Source organism: Dermacentor silvarum, chromosome 5, assembly GCF_013339745.2.
Source record: "Dermacentor silvarum isolate Dsil-2018 chromosome 5, BIME_Dsil_1.4, whole genome shotgun sequence".
Lineage (NCBI taxonomy): Eukaryota > Metazoa > Arthropoda > Arachnida > Ixodida > Ixodidae > Dermacentor > Dermacentor silvarum.
Window position 1 is genome coordinate 105712239 of NC_051158.1, and position 21272 is coordinate 105733510.

The 21272-nt window shown below is 45.3% G+C and overlaps 1 long non-coding RNA gene across 1 annotated transcript; it reads right to left on the reverse strand.

The window, feature by feature from the left end:
* Positions 1-13606: 13606 nt before the first annotated feature.
* On the reverse strand, positions 13607-19218 carry LOC125945935 (uncharacterized). The gene is made up of 2 exons (XR_007467235.1): positions 18813-19218; positions 13607-13718 (listed from the first exon to the last, which is right to left on the reverse strand). It is a non-coding gene; the product is annotated as an uncharacterized LOC125945935 (long non-coding RNA).
* Positions 19219-21272: the final 2054 nt, after the last annotated feature.

The window sequence follows — 21272 nt, forward strand, 5'->3', positions numbered from 1 at the left end:
CCGCTGCTCTGAACCCTGAAGCCGAGGATCCGAGCAACCGTGACATCTTTAATTTTCTGGTTTTGTATTTGGATTTCTATTTGTCCGTTACTTTGTAACGTTTTCCATGTATGCGGATCACCTCCGACTTTCCGGGGGCGCAGCGGAGAACACTGGCTCTGGCAAAGTTTTCTAGGGCCAGGGCCGCCTCCTGCAGGGTCTGCTCCTTGCTGGCCAGAGACCTGCGTGTGGCCCATAGGGTGACGTCATCCGCGTAGAGGGTATAACCTAGCTGCGGGACAACCTCCAAGGCCCGCGCGAGTCTAGCAGGGCGATGTTAAACAGCAAAGGAGATATGATGGCTCCCTGAGGCGTGCCCTTGTTTAGCATTTGGAAAGGTTCAGACTTCACTTCTGAGATACGAATTGTTGCCTTCCTCTCCGTGGGGAAAGCCCTTATATAGTTGTAGATGTCTTCGCCGCAACCAATTACGTTTAACTCTGAAAGTATAGCTTCATGAGATATATTGTCAAAAGCCCCCTTCAGGTCGAGTGCAAGCAGCAAATGCTCTCCACCTCTGGAACGCCTTTTAGGACCTCTTCCTGTAACAGGAAGAAAGCGTCTTGTGTCGAGAGGCCACTGCGGAAGCCCAGCATGGTGGCCGGGAACAGGCGCCTGTCCTCTATGAAATTTTGAAGTCTGTTGTGAATGACCCCTTCGAAGAGCTTCCCCATGCATGACGTCAGTGATATGTCTCTGAGTGCCTGCAGTGGAAGCTTCTTCCCGAGTTTTGGAATGGTGATTATTTTGGTGGTTTTCCATTTTGCAGAGATCTTCCCTTGAAGCCAATAGGGTTCATTAAAATGTTTTTTTACAGGTCCTCTATGACTTTGCCACTAAGGTTCCTGATCATGTCATTTGTAATTTGGTCCTCACCGGGGGCCGTGTTCCTCTTGGTCGCCTGGGCTGCCGCAAAGGCCTCCGCCTTGGTTATCGACGCATCTAGTCTCTCATTTTTTGCTCCCGTGTAACTGATTTGATTTGACGAATTTGTTGTTGTTGCCCTCTCGCCAATGTATCTGACCTTGAGAGCCTTTATGAGGTCGTCAACCGTGGCCGCAAAGTCTTCCGCGATTTGCTGCATTGTTCTGCTGGTCGCAGATTTTGACTTATCTGGGTTAAGGATGTTTCTTAGGATGGTCCAAGTTTTAGCTGTGCTTAGTGTGTTCTGAAGCGTGCTGCAAAACGTGACCCATTCCTCAGTTGTCAATTTGCTTGCGTATTCGTTTGCTTCCTCTGCCAGAGCCGCGATCCTGCTAAAGAGTTTCCTATTCAGTCGTTAACTTTTGCACCGCTTTCAGGAGGCTTCGCCTGATCTGCCATAGGCGTAACAGGTGGTTATATCTACTGGCGGCGTCTCCATGGTTGTTGCTATTTTATTCGTTGTGTTTGCGTGTACCGATTTTATGTACTCAGACCATGCCCCTGTCGATTCCGGTACGGAGTCAGGTGGGGGATCCCGTTTCCTGAATTCCGTCCAATCTGTGATCCTCGCGTCCCCTGCTCTACACAGTTTGGGTGCCGATAGGGAGACACTGATTATGTAATGGTCGCTTCGTATATTATTGTGATAGCAATTATATGGACACTTCAACCGGATTTCTGCCGTCGGCGTCGCCGTCGCCGTCGCAGTCGCCGTTAGGTTCCCTATAGATAAAATCTTCGCCGCACGCCGTATGCCCGAGCGGAAGCGTGCGGGGACGCGCGCTATCACGGAGAGCGAACGCACTCATCTCCCACGCGCAAGCAAGGAAGCAGGAAGCCAGCGCCGGAGGGAGCGGGGGGGGGGGGGGGGGGGCGCACTAGTACTCTGCCAACAACCGCGCTCGTCGCTCGTCCGCACCGTCTCTTATCTCCACACGGCTCTGACCATCATGCGCCGTGCATTCGCCGCTCAGTTTCCGTTGACAATTCATATTGCTACCCTAGCCGCTCACCTTACTTCGTATGACATTGCTGTGTTGCTATTGCATTCATTGCTTCACCCTTAGGGCGAAACTGTGGCACTTTTTTTCCTCCAGGTTTGTCCAGGAAGCGTCTTTGATGTTGAAGGTGAACGTGTCCCTACTTACACTGTTGCCTATTCTTGTGGGCGCGGTGGGAAGCGCTATTAAAGACAGACCCAGCCTAGACGCAGTGTGTTCGAGACGCGTTCCCTTGGGTGACTTTTTTTACAACGCCATGTGGTGTTGGGTGCGTTAAAATCACCCAACATCACTAGGCGGTCCTTGGTGCCCGTGACGTCAACCGCCTGCGCGAGGAGCTGGCTAAGGTACACGTCTTTTTCTTTTGGAGGACTGTATAAGTTCAATATTGCAACCTCCGCTTTGCCCCTCTTTTGTGGGAATAAGCTGATTATTTTATGATCAATCTTGAGACTTTCTATATACTCTGCCTTTGCAGTAATCGTCTTGCTCACCAGCGGGGCTATGCGGGGACAATTAGGGTTTTGCAGAGCGTAATATCCGCGCAGCTTGACCATTCTGGGGCCCATTTCTTGCAAGCATACTACATCCGGTAGCATTGGTCCCGAGCTTATATAATTCTGGAGTGCAGCTGCGCACTTGTGAAAAGTGCGGCAATTCAACTGCCAGATCTCTAATTGTTCCGCACTTTTCAAATTATTTTTGGCCATGATGTAGGGCGCTTCCGTGTCGTCGCGCTCCGCCTTCGACTGTTTGCTTCTGCACAAGGGGGTCGAGCGAGGGCGCTTGTGTATTGCCCTCTGCAAACTTCCCATGGCTTCGTTTACGTACTGTCTTTGAGTTCCAAATTCCTCTCCAAAGGAACGTTTAATTTCCATCATGAAATATTCTAGAAGTTTATTAACGTTACCGATACCCTCCTTGTTTTCCTGTAACTGCGCCTGTATATGCTGCGTTAATTGATCGTTGTTATTTAGTATTGGGGTGGGGTGGGGGTGAGGGAAGTGGTACTTTCGTGCGTCCTCCCTTCCCCTCCTTCACCCAACGTCGTGGTTCTCTTTGAATTCACGGGGTTTATTGAGGGTGTATCTCTTTTGCACTCACTACAGCCTCCAGCTGTCCTTTTCGGAACTTCTGGTGGCGGTTGCAGCTTAGCCTTTAGCCTTCTCTCTAATGAAGGTATTGCCACCTGTAAATTATTACGCTCCATGACTATTTGTTTTCTGAACTGCTTGACCTTTTGGGTGAGCCTCTTATTTTCTTCTAATAGTTTTTTATATTGTGGATTTTCTGTTACGGGAGCACTGGGAGATACTACCCTCGCCCAGCTCACCTGATTTTTGTCTGTCCGGCCGGCGGCTTGCGGGTCTTCTGTAGCACAAATGGTTTCCAGCAGAACGTATGGACACGGACAGAAAAGGACGACGACACACGCTGGACTAGCTACTGAATGTTTATTCTTGGTTTTCCACACCTTTATAGCACACGACAGCCAATGCTTTTTGCTTTTGTCATGCCGGTTATAAATGCCGGCTATAAAGGTGGGGGAAACCAAGAATAAACATTCAGTTGCTAGTCCAGCGTGTGTCGTCGTCCTTTTCTGTCCGTGTCCATACGTTCTGCTGGAAACCATTTGTGCTATGTGCAACCAACGAGCTCAGGCCAACACTATTCTGAAGGGTCTTCTGTTTACTTGGCCTGGAGGCATTGGTCTTGGGTCCTCCGCTTTTGTTTTGCTTCTTTATGCTGGATGTTCCATAGGTTGGGGGGGGGGGGGGAGGGGAGGTAGCATGCTTCCGTTGTTGTTCTGCCACTGGTTCCTTGATCGGGTTCTTGATCTGGAACTCGATGGGGATCGGGACCTTGATCTCGACTGGTGCTGTTCCTCCCGGTCCAAGCTGATTCATCGAGGCTTGTGCAGTTCTAGCTGAGGGAATTCTCTGTCCGAGTTGGTATCGCAGGTCCACTCAGGTTGGCCTCCCCTATTTTTTGGCTGCTCTATCGTCATTTTTCTGGGAGGAGCAACGCTTTTAAGTTTTTGCTTGCATAGACTGTCTCCCGTGGGGTGTTCCCCGTCACAGATGGCACACTTGGGGGTGCAGTCGTGTCATATCATTGGTTCTTTTGCCCCGCACTTGGAGCACACGTTGACATTTGGAATTGGACATACGTCCGTTCGGTGTTCGGTTAAGAGGCATATCTTGCATACCTGTACTGTTGGCTTGTATGGGTAGCAGATCACCTCGGCTCCCGTCTTGTATACGCTCCTTGGCAGTACACTGCCCGTGAATATGACTATCGCCGTCTTTGACGAGCCCAACATTCTTGCTCTCTCAATTTTCACTCCTTCTGTACGAACATGCAGGTTCTAGCCTGCCAAGTTCCGGCTGGTATTCCGTTAATTATTCCCCGCAGGACGCCTTCAGGGTCGGTCACGTTTGCCTTTAAGGAATGAGTTTTCCGCCTGATGTTTAATTGGCTGATCTCTCGCAGCCTACTCGCCACGTCTTCGCTTGGCGTAGATATGATTACAATGTTTGATCCTGGATGGATCCGCAAGAGAAAGTCGTTGCCGTCGAAAATTTGTTGGCAGGCATTTGTCACCACCCTGGAGAGTTCCAATCCCGATATGTTTTTCACCAAAAGACCCATGTGTGGCCTCAGAATTATCTTGGTATCATCCTTTGGCAGAGGAGGTGGGCCGCGGCGTTCCATCCGTCGGAAGCCTGGTTTGGCTTGACTTTTTTTTTCTTTTTCGGCGAGTGGATGGCTTTTGGACTTCTTGTTTGTGTTCACATTCTTCATCTCGGATTTCAGCTTTCTTAACTGGTTCTTCTGTTGCCTGCGCGAGAGGACGGTATGCCAAGCGTCCTCGGTTCAAGCGCGGCGTTCAGGATGATTCGCGTCACTATTCTCGTTTCCGAGAGACGCGTCGGCAGACGCCGGTTGCTCATCCGAACTTCTCCGTGGAGACGTGATTCTTATGTCGTCCGTTTCGTTGGTTAGAAATTGTGGTGAAATCAACCGCTGCTCAGGAACTTTCACAACATGCAACGACTTGGCATGCGTGTTGTCTTTTTAGCAAACTCTGTGGCCCAGGGTACAGAGAAACGTAGTTCGAAAATGGTGCGGAATGCTACGCAATATTTACGATAGACCCCAACATGCAATTCCGCCATACCTAAAGTATCAGGTGCTCGAGAGGAAGAACAAATCCCAGACTTCAAATCTGCAGAGCCTATACTAATTGCTTTTTGTACAAGATAGAAATATCCGACGGTGCGGTTGACATCTGCTATTACACTGCAAAAATTATAATACCTTATGATGATTTTTATGAAGATATAGGTGTTCTGGATAAGAGGCAAATATCACTATATAAAATTCAGGGCAGATGGCCATCAGAACACTTGCACCACATTGCAGTTTGCACATTAGTGAAAAATATTACTGTAACTGTCATCATGATGCGCGATGTGTCGAATTCATTATTTTTTACTTCGCATATATACGTACTGCACGTATCTGCTCATATTTACTGTTCCTAGGGTATTTCTGTGTATATTCGTATGAGCAGTATTTTCCACCAATGAAATTAGGTCGCCGTGCGTACGTCAACTTAAACACTGGAACACTTGTGAGCTGCAGAGAAAAACATTGTTTTTCCTGTGTTTATGTGAACTTTTGGACTGTTGTAAACTTCCACTTCGTGCGCTGCTGCTTTGAGTGAGGCAAGTGGCGCCATCTAAGGCCAGCGGCAGTTCATAGCATCTGTTCAAGGATCGTGCATAGTCGACCACTGTGGAAAAGGTTTTCAACATGGAACCACGCAATGAAAACTGCAACACACTGCCAAAGAGGGTCACATCGGTGTATTGTTGACGTCGTGACGACGGCGGTGAAATGACAACACAATGACAATGCGACGACGAACACATATTTATGTCCACTGTAGGACGAGGGCGATCCTGAATTCTTGTTCTCTTGCCAGGCTATTGAACATTAGCTTTGTCTACTGCATACTATTCTTCAACCCCACTCTTACACTTTCTCGGTTAAGGTCCTGTGATCTCCAATTACCCATGTCTTGCGCTATAGCTGATTGCAACTCACGCCTGCAAATTTCCTAACTTCATCAACCCACCTAGTTTTCTGGCGTCCTCGATTGCGCTTCCCTTGTCTTGGTATCCATTCTATAACTCTAATGGTCCACCGGTGATCCATCCTACGGATTACATGTATTGCCCAGCTCCATTTTTCCGCTTAATGTCAACTAGAATATCGGCTATCCCCGTTTGTTCTCTGATCCACACCGCTCTCTTCCTGTCTCTTAACGTTAGGTCTAACATATTTCGTTCCATCGCTCTTTGTACGGTCCTTGACTTGTTCTCTAGCTTCTTTGTTAACCTCCAAGTTTCTGGCACATATGTTAGCGCCAGTAGAATACAATGATTGTACACTTTTCTTCTCAATAACTGTGGTAAGCTCCCAGTCCGGATTTGGTAGTGCCTGCCGCGTGGACTCAAGCGAAATTTTATTCGTCTGTAAATTTCTTTTTCATGATGAGAGTCCTCTGTGAGTAATTGACCCAGATAAACGTACTACTTTACAGATTCTAGAGACTGACTGGTGACCCTGGATTCATGTTCTCTTGCCAGGCTATTGAACATTAGCGTTGTCTTCTGCATATTAATCTTCAACCCCACTCTTACACTTTCTCGGTTAAGGTCCTCAATCATTTGCTGTAATTCATCCCCATTGTTGCTGAATAGGACAATATCATCTGCAAACCGAAGGTTGCTGAGATATTCGCCATTGATCCTCACTTCTAAGCCTTCAGAGGATAAGAGCTTGAATACTTCTAAGCATGCAGTGAATAGCATTGAAGTGATTGTGTCTTCTTGCCAGACCCCTTTCTTGATCGGTAACTTTCTATTTTTCTTGTGGAGAACCAATGTTGCTGTGCAATCCTTGTATATATTTGCCAAGACATTCACGTGCGCCTCCTGTACTCCTTGGTTACGCAATGTCTCTATGACTGCTGGTATCTCTACTGAATCAAATGCTTTTTCATGATCTATGAAAGCCATCTAGTGAGGTTGATTGTACTCCGCAGATTTATTTATTACCTGATTGATGACATGGATGTGATCCATCGTAGAATATCCCTTCCTGAAGCCAGCCTGTTCTCTTTGTTGGCTGAAGTCTAGTGTTGCCCGGATTCTCTCGGAAATTATATTTACAGAATATTTTATACAATACTGAAAGCAAGCTAATGGGTCTATAATTCTTCAATTCTTTAACGTCTCCCCTCTTATGGATGAGTATAATGTTGGTGTTCTTCTAGCTTTCTGGTACATTTTAAGTCGTGAGGCATTGCGTATAAAGGGCCGCAAGCTTTTCAAGCATGATATCTCCTCCATCTTTTATTAAATCGACTGTTATTCCATCTTCTCCGGCAGCTTTTCCCCTGGTGATGTCTTTCAAGGCCCTTCTAACTTGCTCGCTAGTTAAAGAAGGAGCCTCTGTATCCTTTTAATCACTACCTCGAATGAAAGTAGCTTGGATGCTCGGCGCACTGTACAGGTCAGTGTAGAATTCGTCCTCTGCTTTTACTATGTCATCGAAATTGCAGATCATATTGCCCAGCTCATATCTCAGTGCATACATTTTGCCTTGTGCTATGCCAAGTTTTCTTCTAAACGATTTGATGCTGCATCCATATTTTACTGCTTTCTCAATGTTTTCCACGTTTTAATTTAGAATATGCCTTACTTTCTTCTTTTTGATCAGTTATGACAGTTCAGCGAATTTTATATGGTCTCTCGAGTTTGACACTTTCATGTTTTGCCGTTTCTCTATTAGGTCCTTTGTTACTTGGTAGAGCTTACCTAATGGTTTTGCTTGGTGCCTTACCTCCCACTTCGATTGCTGCTTCGGAGATCAGCCTAGTTACAGTTTCATTCATTACCTCTATGGTATCTTCATCTGCCTGTTCTAAAGCTGCGAGTTTGCTACATAGCAGATGCCTATTTTCACTGTGTACGGTACTCGGTAAATATGCACACAGCAGCAAGCAGCGAGCACCAAAAAAAAAATGGAGGGAGGAGGCAGAATGTGGCAAAAAGCTTTGGTTCAAAACGCAAAATACGGGCCGCTGGCATGAGCTCGCAAGTCAAGGAAAGACAGGTCGTAAATGCAATCATGAAAGTGGTGTTACTCCACACGATAATCTGGTGTCAATTCCCTTCCCCAAGAGATCTGACATATTTAGGATGCGTTGTAAGTTATCTCTAAAAAGCGGAACGTGAAGGTCGTTGTGTGATTGTTATAGAAATATTAGGCTCACCACAGGTTGCTTCTTCTGTAAGTACTTGTTTTATAAAACCGCACTAATCTTCTGATCATAGTGAAATATTTACCGGGCATGCACAATGCTGTATAAGCGAAGAGCATCGTAGAACAGCTTGCGTTGTTTCGCCCTTGTTCATTCTGCCTGCAAAGGTATGGCAATAATTGACGTGCTCGTGCACGGCATTGCGCTCGTGCTCGTGCTCGGCACGTGCTCGTGGTACTGCTACCGCGTTCGTCGTCGCCGTCTTCCACAGCTGGCTGCGTTGCTACTCATCATTCCAGCGTAGAATTTCACTTCTCTTCTGTAGTCGAAATGGGAAGGCCGCGTTAGGGGGGGTATGAGCCATTGCTTGAAGGGGTATGAGCTATTCCTTGTCTTACGTGGCGGACAGATTTTTTTGAAGCAATTTAATTTCGACGAATCGCAAGCGGCAATGGCGGCCGAATGCTGCTAACCACGCCGTACAACGCAACGGAAGGAAAAGTTGCACGAAAGGGAAGGAAAAGTAGTAGCAAAGGGAAGGAAACGTAGTACGCAAGGTACACACACGACTAACTTCCCTTACCCCCATTTTCTCGGCAGGGGAATGACTGATGAATTTTTTTTTCTGGAATGTTGCGTGCACAAGAGATCACATGCAGCCAAAAGCACCTTGGCAACATAATTCAACGCAGTGAACAACCAACAATTTGTTAAGTTTTGGTCTTTCACATCGGCATATAAAATAATTATGGAAGAAGCTGCTTATTTTTTATATTGTCACGTTGAAGCGATACTGAAAAACCAGTGAGTGGCAAAACATTGAGTCACCAATTTAACCTTTTGGTGGGCAAGCTTCTGCCCATAAAAACAACACCTAAAGCAGAAGGATAGTCACGAGCAAAATCTTCGCTCGTTAAAATCATGTCATGTGCATCGGCTATTTACACTTTACTGCAGTGGCCGCACAATCGCGCGCAATTTAAAGTGTTCACGTGCGAGTGAGGATGCCACACCACTATTTTCAGCCCACACCCAATCTCTTGTACCACTATTTTTTGGTACGGAACTAGTGACATCATTCTACAAAGTTCCGATACATCTAGCACCGAGCGATAACATTGGTTCGATTACAGTGATATCCCGGGACGCGAATTCTCTCACAATGCTGTCTCATTTGCTCCTCAGGAGCCGTTGTCAGACTTAGAAATATCACAGAAACTGAAGAGCACACAATATTTAATACTAGCGCGATCTGCCAAATATGCGCTAACTCGTACGCCCATGGTGATTTTTCTTTCTCCACCTTTTTGTGTCTTTCTCCACTCGTGACAACTATCGGTGACATTGTTTTTCGTAAGTTCGCCCTTCACAACATCACAATCTTGCTTGGCGCTGCGCTTGTCGCACAGAACGACGTCATTTCTTGCAGCCTTTAAGAACAATTAACTGCACTGAGCTGCAATCGACATAGCCTTTCACGACGACCCATTCTGTTGACGACGCATTGTACTCCATTTGCAGAGTTTCACGCAGGATTACTCATACGTTGCCTCGCGTTCCTATTTGCCCAAGGGGAGGGAGCCTGGTGGCAGCGGCACATGACAATGATTTGGAACTAATTGGCGGGACAAGCACCCTTTCCTAGGATTGCGGCCTGATTGAATTGTGTGCCGCTGTTGTACTCAGATGTCTCGCGTGAACGGCCCATAGAAACGGTTATCCTTTGCACAACGGCAACCGTTAAAAAAAGAAAAAAGAAAGAAAAGAAAGAAAGAAATGCTTGGCCGGAAAGGCAATGCCTTAATAGCGATAGTATTACATTGGACGAATACACGAAGCTCGTAGTGTTATTTGTCGTATTACCTGCAGCAAACATTGGCTTCCTAGAAACTTAGGAAGCATGGTGCCATGCTTGCACAGGCAAACCTTGAACTGATCACACTCGATGAACGCGTACTGTCACAGTCACAACGTTGACGTGATGAAGGTCAGCTGCAGCAGTGAGGGAAAACTTCGTGCCACCTCTCGCTTCAATGAAATAAAGAACTTTAGAAAACTTGACGTCGAACAATATGCGCGCAGCCGGACAGCACGCGCTAAACCACCAGCCATCTAGGTTCTCTTAGTCTTACCCACCGCAGGTTATTTCCAAGATTAGGTGTGAGGGTCGCGCGCGGCAGCCATTCAACTATGGCCCGCACAGAAAGGGAAACGCGCGTACCCACTTTCCCTACTCTTGCCGTGCGCTTCCCCACTAGACGTACAAAATTAGGCGCGTTGTAAACGAGCACCCTTCTTGGATCGGGAGGCGGTTTCTGGCGCTCAGAAGTCGCGAAATTTAAAGGAAGTTCATTAAAGAGCGGCAAATACCCAGTGAGACATACACCGTAACGCAAGTTTGCGCGAAGAAAGTTCATTTAAGATGCGCACGAACCTGGCATCACATACGAAGCAATCCAAGTTAGTCCGACGGTTAGTTTTGAACCTGGTTCTCTCAGAAAAACAGACAAATGCTGTAATGATTAGGCCATAGACTATGTACTGACCAAAGTGTGTAGGGAAATGGTTGGACGGATGGACGGACAGACATACAGAGGTAAGGACGGTCGGTCGGTCGGTCGGTCGGTCGGTCGGTCGGTCGGTCGGTCGGTCGGTCGGTCGGACGGACGGACGGACGGACGGACGGACGGACAGACAGACAGACAGACAGACAGACAGACAGACAGACAGACACACAGACAGACAGACAGACAGACAGACAGACAGACAGACAGACAGACAGACAGACAGACAGACAGACAGACAGACAGACAGACAGACAGACAGACAGACAGACAGACAGACAGACAGACAGACAGACAGACAGACAGACAGACAGACAGACAGACAGACAGACAGACAGACAGACAGACAGACAGACAGACAGACAGACAGACAGACAGACAGACAGACAGACAGACAGACAGACCGACAGACAGACAGACAGACAGACAGACAGACAGACAGACAGACAGACAGACAGACAGACAGACAGACAGACAGACAGACAGACGCCGCCGGGATATGCGTAAGGCGTTCTATGAATTCTAATGGCAATATTACGCGCACTTAGTGACTCTCTGAGATGGGCCTTTGTACTCACAGCCTGCTTCAGCCCTTCAGGTATGTACTCGGGGAATGCAAACAATTTGGGCTCTATCGATGTCAGAAGATTGCGCATCTGCTGGCAGAAAATGCGTCAATAGTCTGTCTTATGACGTTGATCTGATAGAGTAGCAATTCGTATCACTCGCATAAATTCCTACCACATGGCGGATGTGCTTTTAACAGAACACAATAAATAGTGATTGCCTTTGGGGAGAATTCTGTCATTGTAGTCGGAATCTTCAAAACTACTCAGAGAAGAACCTAATGTTTTAAGCCTTGCGTATCATGCCTGTTTTTTTCAATTTCTGTAATAGAGGGGTCAGTCAATGGACAGAACAGCTTATATTGCTCGGCGAATGCTTTTACCGTTTTATTCCGTTGCTCTGTCGCTCTCTACAAGATCAATACCTTCTGCTTACAAATTGCAATTGCGGAAGGTTGGGGAAACATGCAGATGAACTACTCCGAGGGGCTCAATTATGTACATTTTTTTGAAGTTCGCTAAATCAAGTTCGTTAAATGGGTGAAGACACAATGAACTTGCTATAGCCTCTTTGGTCCGACCGCAGGGTCGGAGCCAAACTTCTAGTCAAACATTGGGGTCTTCATTAGAAGAGCTGTAGAAGACAGCCCTTGGATGCGGCTGTTGGGAAGCGAAGGTCTCAAGGTTCGTCATATTAGCCAGCGTTCACGTCATGGTTGGCTCATTGGGCTACGCCGAATCTCTACGATATTCATTATTTAAATTGCATTTTATTTCCAAATCATCTCAGCATGCATGGTAAAACTAATATACTGGAGGAGTTCCCCAAAAAGGAGGAGCAAGCACATACTCATTTGAACGAATAGTAATAAATAAAAAATGTTGCGAGACTGGCCATTTACATAAACATTGTTAGGAAACTAAACTATAAATGCTTGAGAGCGATAAAACATACACTGATAAAATATATCACTGATTATGCATGAAACACCGAAAAAATTGAAGAAAAGACAAGTTTCCTAAAAATTTCGCGCTGTACTAAAAGCATGGACAAAATATCACCGAAAAAGAATATGTGACATAAATATATGTCCGAAGTGGTGTATATAACCAGAATGTAAAATGTATGCAGTTCTATGTTGGTAATTCTGTAAGCTTAATCCCTTTTTGCAGCCTTATCTTTAAAGTGCATCACTTATTTTATTCCAGTTGGTAGGGTAGTGCCTAGTGAAGATATGTAAAGAGTAGTTTCTTTAGTAAAGTTACAGAGCCTTTTAAAAGGAGCATTGCCCGGACTTTAAACACACGCTAAGTGTTTGCCCTATAAGTCCAACTGGGTGATCAGCAGACACGTGTATCAGTTATCTAATTTAATCACAAAGCAATCATTCTGTTGCCTAAATTAAGGCGTGTCTTTGTAGATTCTAGTTTAGGGCTCACGTTACCTAACCAAATAAAGTGATCTGTTCTCTCGCGTGGTATTTATAACAGGTAAATATTGACCAATGGTCGGAAAATGTGAGCTGCATGAACATCCTGATATCACAACCTTTAAAGGGCGCCGAAATGGCTATCGCAGCTGAATACAGTCTCCTATGAAAAAGCAGCACACCGTAACATAATTGCGACATTTATAATTTGCAACGTACGTTGTAAAAAACGGGCAGAGGAATATTCTGAATGTAAAAGAGATACTGTTGTCATTTCATATTAAAGAGCGTTGGAAATCATTTGAAAGCAACAATACCAGATCTTTGGTGCCGTAGTGCAGGGTAAATGAAAATTGCGGTCGCCTTCTGTTTGGACGAATGTATAGATGTAGTTTGAGGTCAATCTGAACAGAACTTCTCAAGTAAAGACAGCTGTGTATAGAAGGAGCCCAATTCGCACTGTTTCGCATTTTTTATGCACCTATCAGAATTAAGACAAAGTTGCATGAATAATTGTCATGCTATCAAAACTTCAAAATCATTCTGAATTATTGATTTCCACTATGATTGTTCCAAGCAGAACAAAGCAGAAGCTACCGTTTCTGAGACTTTACCACTCTTATCGTACGGGGGCTTCATTGATAAACGACAATTCACGCGTTGAGACCTCACGCCGGTCCGCTATCGCAATAAACGCTGTGTTCGAGGTATAGCCTGTGATATAAGCAGAGAACACATAGCATCATTGTTTGAAATAATTTTATTTCCCTCTTTAGTTCGACTTCCAGTGCTCCGTAGCCGAATGTTTTGAGTAGTTGACTTTTCTTATCCGCACTTGCTTCCTGGCCTGCGTGGAGCTGTGACAAAACAATGATTAGTAGCCGAGGCTTTTATCCAAGTCTTTTGGTAACCAGAAACACTTCTGGTAGTAGAATGGCACGTAATTAAAACAGCCCAAGTTTTCAGTTTGGCGTTATGGACGCTAGATTAGAAGAGCGCTAACTAGCAAATAAACAATGAAATAATAATATTAAAGGATACCAATGAGTTGTTATTCTTGAAAAGAACTTGTGTATTATATCAAACATGTTATACAATGTATAAAAGTCAACTCAGCATTTGAAAGACGATCTAGCGGCTTGAGATTGGTATATGTGGGCTCTCATTGCAAGCCATCAATTTTTTGTACACATTTAGTACCATGTTCTTGAACGCTTTATTAGCGTTTATTAAAAAGAGGTATTTTCTTCTGCGCCATACATCACCTAATTCTTTGTTGCCTTCATTGATTAGGCCTACCAAAAATTTGGCTGCGTGCTTCCCCCTACAGTTTCGGTGCCTGATGTATTATTACTCGCGCTGTTCAGCGCAAAACTTTATTGTCCAGCACACGGATTTGCAGATGTGGTGAGCCAAGTCACGACAACGTTAGACCTTGGTGACATGATGCAAAAACAGCAGTCCCGCTAACGTTAAAAAATCTAGAGCTCCTGCTCAAGAAAGAGAAATCAGTTTAGTCGCATCCGACCGTGTATGCAGCCGCTAAAATTAGCGAAACACTAGATGGGCTAACCCGCCGTGGTTGCTCAGTGGCTATGGTGTTGGGCTGCTGAGCACGAGGTCGCGGGATCGAATACCGGCCACGGCGGCCGCATTTCGATGGGGGCGAAATGCGAAAACACCCGTGTACTTAGATTTAGGTGCACGTTAAAGAACCCCAGGTGGTCCAAATTTCCGGAGTCCCCCACTACGGCGTGCCTCATAATCAGAACTGGTTTTGGCACGTAAAACCCCATAATTTAATTTTTTTAGATTGGCTATGTGCAAGGGAAGTAAGGAATGTTGTAATTTTTTTGTGAACACATGCGTTCCGATAAGCGTAGCGTGCGAAGAGTTTGTTACATAGCGACACCTGTACTAACGTAAAGCCCATACAATGAAGTTTTAAAATTTCAGGTTTGAGTCCGATAAATTAATCTTGAAGCGGTTAGCGTATCAAAGTGTTTGTGCAGAACATGGCGCAAATTTTGACGTCTGGGAAATTTCTACACGTTTTGTTTGCGCTATCTCTCAGAAGGACCCTTCACGAGAATATATTGAGCCTGTTATCAAGCTGTGTCGCTAGTTTCCGCTTTTAGCGAAATCAAAATTGTCATCATTGATTGCATGGATCTTCAGGAAAATGAAGATCAGAGGTTAATTGTGAGCTCTATAGCGACCAAGAAGACTTCAACTTCGGCATGTCGGTATTTTTAGGTGCCAAGCACCTTATGCGCTCTAGGGAGCCTACATGCAAGCGCTGTTTTAAAACAGCGCTTGCATGTAGGCTCCCTAATGTGCTCCGGCTGTCAGCGTCTCCTGTCGTCGAGACGACGTATAAATCGTGACGATGCATAACACAAAAAAATCCTCCTATGTGAGACTTCCACGTACGTGTTATATTGAAGAAAGTGACGGTAACGTTCTTGCTCGAATTTCTTTGGCCAGAGTGTGCCTATCATTTTCTCCAAAGTCAGTTAACCTGCAGGCGGCAGCATACCTTTCTAGACCATGGCAGCAGTCTGTGGCAGCGCGTGGTTACACTTTCTAAGGATGGTGCTGACTTGGTGGTCTTTGGCCACACAAAACATCTAATCATCATCATTATTATCAAATTAATGCCCCTTGGCTGAAGCAACTTCCGTATCATCTAACGGTGTCCTGTCAATAATGTACCGAACAGCAGGACAGCCGGTGTACTAAGCAGTCGTTCAGATTAGGTGACAACGCGCGCCTTCATGATCCATCTTGGCTTCTGTTATAATGACGCACCTAGTGTAGGACTTTATTAGGTGTAAAACACCTTATGCGCTGGGGCTGTCGGCGTCTCCTGTTGTCGTCGTCACGGCACAAACGGCTTGTGCTTGCGCTCGGCACGCGCTCGTGCCACTGCTCCCACGTTCGTCGTCGTCTTCCACAGCTGGTTGCGTTCAAGCAAGCTGCTCGTGCTCGGCACGCGCTCGTCCCACTGCCGCCGCGTTCGTCGTTGTCGTCGTCTTCCACAGCTGGCTGCGTTACCGCTCATCATTCCAGCTTAGATTTCACTTGTCTTCTGTCGTCGTAATGGGGAGGCAGCGTTTACTGTGTTATGAGCCATTGCTTAAGGCAGCATGGCCCCATTAGCGTTGTATCACTACATGCTTCGCACGTCCCCATGTCTCACGTTAGTGAAGCTGCATTTTGCTCAATGGGTCACACGCATAAAATTTCAACTGGCTGTTTATTTTTTGGACGCCTGCACTGGCAAAAAGAAAACCGGAATAATCATCATTAGTATTCAATCAACTTTTTTGTGCATTATGTAGAGTTCGCAAAAAATTGAAGCTCTTTTTTTTTTCTTCGATGGTTACTCCCGTGGTTACTTCGTGGATTTCGCGCTGCGCTGCTAACCGCCAGGTCTCATGATGAAATGCCTGCTTAGGCGGTTACATTGCGGTGGGGGCGAAATGCAATGAAGCCTGTGTTCCTTGCATTGGGTGCACGTTAAAGAACGCCAGGTGGTCGAAATTATTCCCGTGTCTCCAACTATGGTGGGCCTAAAAAGATCGCGGTTTTGTCACGTGAAGCCACGGGAATTATTTTATTAACAAAATGGTTAGCTTATATAAGGAAAAACGTCACATTCCGGTGTTCTCGAAAGTTTCATTCCGTAAGCGTGGGTGTTGTGCATACTCCTTAAGTGCATTTTTCGCTTTGTCTAGGATGGTCGGAACACACACAAAAAAAAAAAAAACATATCTAAAAAAGCCAAGATAGCGGGTTGGCGAGGGGCATACATGAAAAAAAGCACTGAGAGGCAAAACGATACATTTTTATTCAGTCCGCGCTGCTTCTCAGCTGTTCGCCGTGCCTGAAGACCCGCTTCATCGACAAGAAGCAAGCTACAACAGTGTAGTACCGAACATCTTTACGAGGTTCTGATTGAATCTACGTCGCGAGTTCTTACTGAAGAAAAAAAATGCCTTTAGGCGACATTGTATGCATGAAAAACATCTGAAAACCACAACAAAATCGGCTCAAACTAACATCGCCTTAGTATTATTAATATTGCAATAAGCTCATGCCATCACAAGAAGCTGATTCTTTCTAAGGCTACCATTCATGCGAACGCATCAGCAACGAAGGGCCCCAAACAGCGTAACAAAGCTGACGGCTGCAAAGAGGGAGGCACACCGTCCTAGCCACAAAAACGTGCACAAAGCAAGCTCGATAACTAAGTCTATGGAGTGACCGTACCTTGTCTACATGGGGCCCTGGAAGAAAACGCGTTCAGGTTCTGTCTGGAGGCCATGCTAAGCAAGTATACAGTGCGTCGACGAAGACTACACAGGCAGTCTCAATTTTATATCCTTACACTATATATATATATATATGCCCCTTTTCGCATTCTGTGGAACAATCATCGCTCACGTGTGCAGTTTCACGGCTGACCTGTGTAATGAGCCATTCGTGTCAAGCCGCCAAAGTCACGGCGAAAGCCTGCACCTTTGACATACGCCGAGCCGCTGAAAAAATCGTTGAAAAAAGCCTAGGAGGTCACAACGGCGATATGTGCGCGCATTCTCGCCTCCGTTCCCACGGTGCACACGGCACCCTGATGTCTGTGTGGGCTCGCCAGTGGTGCATCCCATCATCGGGAGAGATTGTTTAGCTTCATGTGCGCATTCGCTCCTTATCCTTTTGCGCGTAAGCCGCCGGCGGTGTCTGCGTGAGTGAGCTGCGGCTGCAAACATGGAGAGCGTTCACTGTCGCATGTTGAGCGGAGCACCGCTAGGTCAGCACGGATCCAGCATTCCTCTTCGAAGTTTTCTCCCTAACAAGAGAAAATTCCCCAACAGGACTTCACATTTGTGCTAAAACTTCTAAAGGGGCCCACCTTCTATTCATACTAAATTTTCATCGTTTCTGCGCCACTCATCCCGGAATTTGGCCGGCTTTGTCGGCCGCCGGTTGCTAAGCCTAGTGCTTGGCTGGACGGCACCTCGACGCCACCAATTTCACGCGCGTTCCTGGGTATCTGAAGCATGGGAATAGAGGAAGCAGCGGCACTCGCTGCGATTCTCGGTGTAATACCGACAATCGGCCTCCTTATACCTAACAAACCATGGACTATTTAGTCACCCAAGTTTTGGGAGAACGGTTCAATACATAGAGAGACGAAGACAGGCAACCACCGGAAAGTTCGTGAAGTATTCTAAAGACGGTAATCGTATTATTACCACAGCATAAGCTCTAAGTTAGCGAGTGAAATCACTTGGAAACTCTCAGAAGCAGTACATGATTTCAGGAGTGAGTAAACCCCACAGAACCAATCTCATTACGAATATAGACGTTAATGTAATTAGCACAAAAGCATTTCAGGGACACACTCTACTATAAGCGTCGTATTTCTGTGTGCATGAGGCGTGCCGTGCATGTGTCCGCACATGGCGCGAGTGTGAATGTATATATAGACAAGTATGTTAAGTATGTAGGACACGGCTTCGATTACGCCCAGCGCCGGAGAAATTTTAAAGGTTGTTTATTTTAATTGAACAGCTCCACATGCACAGTGGCGCATACGCAGTGACCCAAGTTGGCGAGAACATGGTTCAGTAATCAATGCCACATACCCTCTGAAACAAATTGACATCAAAGATATTCACTGACGAGTGACGCATAACGCAGCAACTCAAGTTTGTGTGAAATAATTTCATTGAAGTCTGGCACATCGCCAGTGCATCACATCCTGTTGGCCAAGTTTGCGTGAAAGTTGCGTTTGAATCCTGTTTCCTCAGCACAGAAGCTCGATGCGCTACACATTATCCGATAGACATTATCGTTGTCTGGAAAACAAGAAGCGACAAACGTAGCTAGGCCGCTAAATATATGGTAAGTATTATAGGAATGGTAATCGCATTCAAAATGCTTACTTGTAGTTGGCCGTCTAGTAGTAGTACGCTGTGTTCTCCAAAATGGTCCTGCTTTATGGAAAGATCTGTAGTCATAACCTGCATGAGCGCATGTGGGACCTCCCAACTGTAACGGCGACAAAAGACAAAATATGGCGAGAGCGACGAAAAGAAGCCGGTTGCAAACCATCTTTGCGGTCTCCGGCTAGAGGAGCCTTGCAGCTACTACTTCGATTCGCAGACTTTATGGTTAAACCTTAATACCTTAAACCTTAATAGAATTGTGTTGCTCTTGTCTTTGCTAGGTATACTGGTACTGGCAGGCTTGCATTATCACGCTTTGAACAAAGCGTTTCATTCCAAGAACAAGATGCTGGGTTTTTAAAATAGCAGCATCTTCACAAGAGGAGGATGTCTGCGAGTTTAACAATGCCCATCTCAGACACGTTGCTAGAGCTGCAAGCCGCAAGAAAGACATTAACCTATATATAGTATGGCCTGCAGCAGTCTTGTGTATTGACTATAAAACATAAACTGACAACACTTATACCATTCTCACCTAAAAATAATAAGGACGAGTGTGCATGTTTTTTTTATTTGCGCACCTTTGTTCGATAGCTTTGCTCGATTGCGAATAAGCCGTTTCTTTTATCTTTTCTTTTTTTAATACAATTTCTCTTGCTGCCACGAGATATGCTAAAACCTTGGTATTCTTTGTAATCAATTTTGTGTTTTGTTGTTAACGTGCTTTTCTTTTTTGCTTGTGTAGTACCTTATTGTGTGCTACTGTTGCTTTGAGTTAACTATCATAATTTTAATTGTACAGCAGGTCCCGATACACACTTTGACTAGGGACCTCCTTTGTATAATGAATACCTGTAACATAAGCAAACTTTAATAATAAATTCTCATTCTGATCTCTGAAATGTAAAATCAAACAATTATAGGAGCCAAATATGTAGATGGGCAGATCATGTATTCATTGACGAGGTGCGATATGATTGAGATAGCACATCCAATCCAATACTCTTGTCAGATCATCGCTTGGCTTAAACAAATCCGCCGAAACAATTCCTAAGGCTACATCTTCTTGGCCAAGCGGTACGTGCAATAAACTTTCCATTTTAAATATTTAATGCACAAAGTGTTGTCAGTAATTACCCCAAATTCCTTTCTCTAGTCTCCTCTTATTCTCCCCATTTGATAGGCGTTACTGAGACTTGGCTGCATGATGGCGTTCATGATTCTGAAATAACCCTCCCTGGCTTCTAGGTTGTTCGGAGAGACAGAGAATTCGGCAGAGGGGGTGGCGTTGCCCTAGTTCTTCAATCTAACCTGAACTTTACTGTACTTCCTGCTCCACCTAATACTAGATCCTTGTGGTGTAAGGTCCAACTAGAAAATATGTTCTTGATTATCGGGGCCGTTTACCGTCCGCCTGGTTCCAATATTGAACATTTACGCAATCTAAATCAATTTCTGCATAGTTATAATACTTCATCAAATAACATTATCTGCATGGGCTATTTCAATGCTTGTGGCGTGGACAGGTCATCTATGACCGCAAGCGAACACGAAGTAGCTATCGGAATAAAGTTAGTCCACATTTCATTGTCCTGTGGTCTTCACAAGATCCTTCAGAATTCTACTCGTCGAGCTGCTATCCTTGATCTAGTTTTCTCTAAATCTTCATCTCTAAATAATACCGCTTATAAATGTGATATTATTCATGGAATATCCGATAACAAGGGTGTTTTGTTTTCAGTTTCGGGCATCTAACCTAAATCCCGTTATACCTACGGCACGTTTCCTGACTTTAATCACGCTCATGATATGGCAATAACAGACGCGCTTTGCGACTCTTTTCACGAGTTTGAGCTAATAAGTACCGCTAGTGATACTAATACCTTGTCAACTTTTTTCTAAAATCTTGTCAGTGAGTGTGTTAATCGTTTCACTCTTTTGAAAGCAAAGAAAACAAACAATGAAATTCCTTGGATGACTAGGGATCTGTTGCATTTATCACGCCGTGCGGCCAGATTACGTCGATCAAAACGCTCCGGTGACTCGACAAAGCTCATGAAATTTCTTAGCGCCAAAAACGAGCTTTGTGCTCAAATAATGCAGTAAAAGAATTTTGTTGCAATATTACCTTGAAAGCTAATCCCGCAAATTCTGGAAGGCTATCTTACCATCTAGGTCATCATCGCACATGCTGATAATTAACGATGCTGCAGTTTTTGATCCGCTGACAGTTGCTTCTGCCTTTAACGCATATTTCTACTCTGTCTTTACGACTGACAACTCAGTAATCCCTCCTTTGCATTCAGAACCTCACCCCCGAATGGACGATGGGACGGTGTCATCAAAGGGTGTACTGAATCTAATTTTAAACTTAGACACCAAGAGATCATGTGGCCCCGACAGCTTCCCGACCGCTTTTCTAGTAGGATATTGTCTTTGGTGCAGCAGATACCTCAC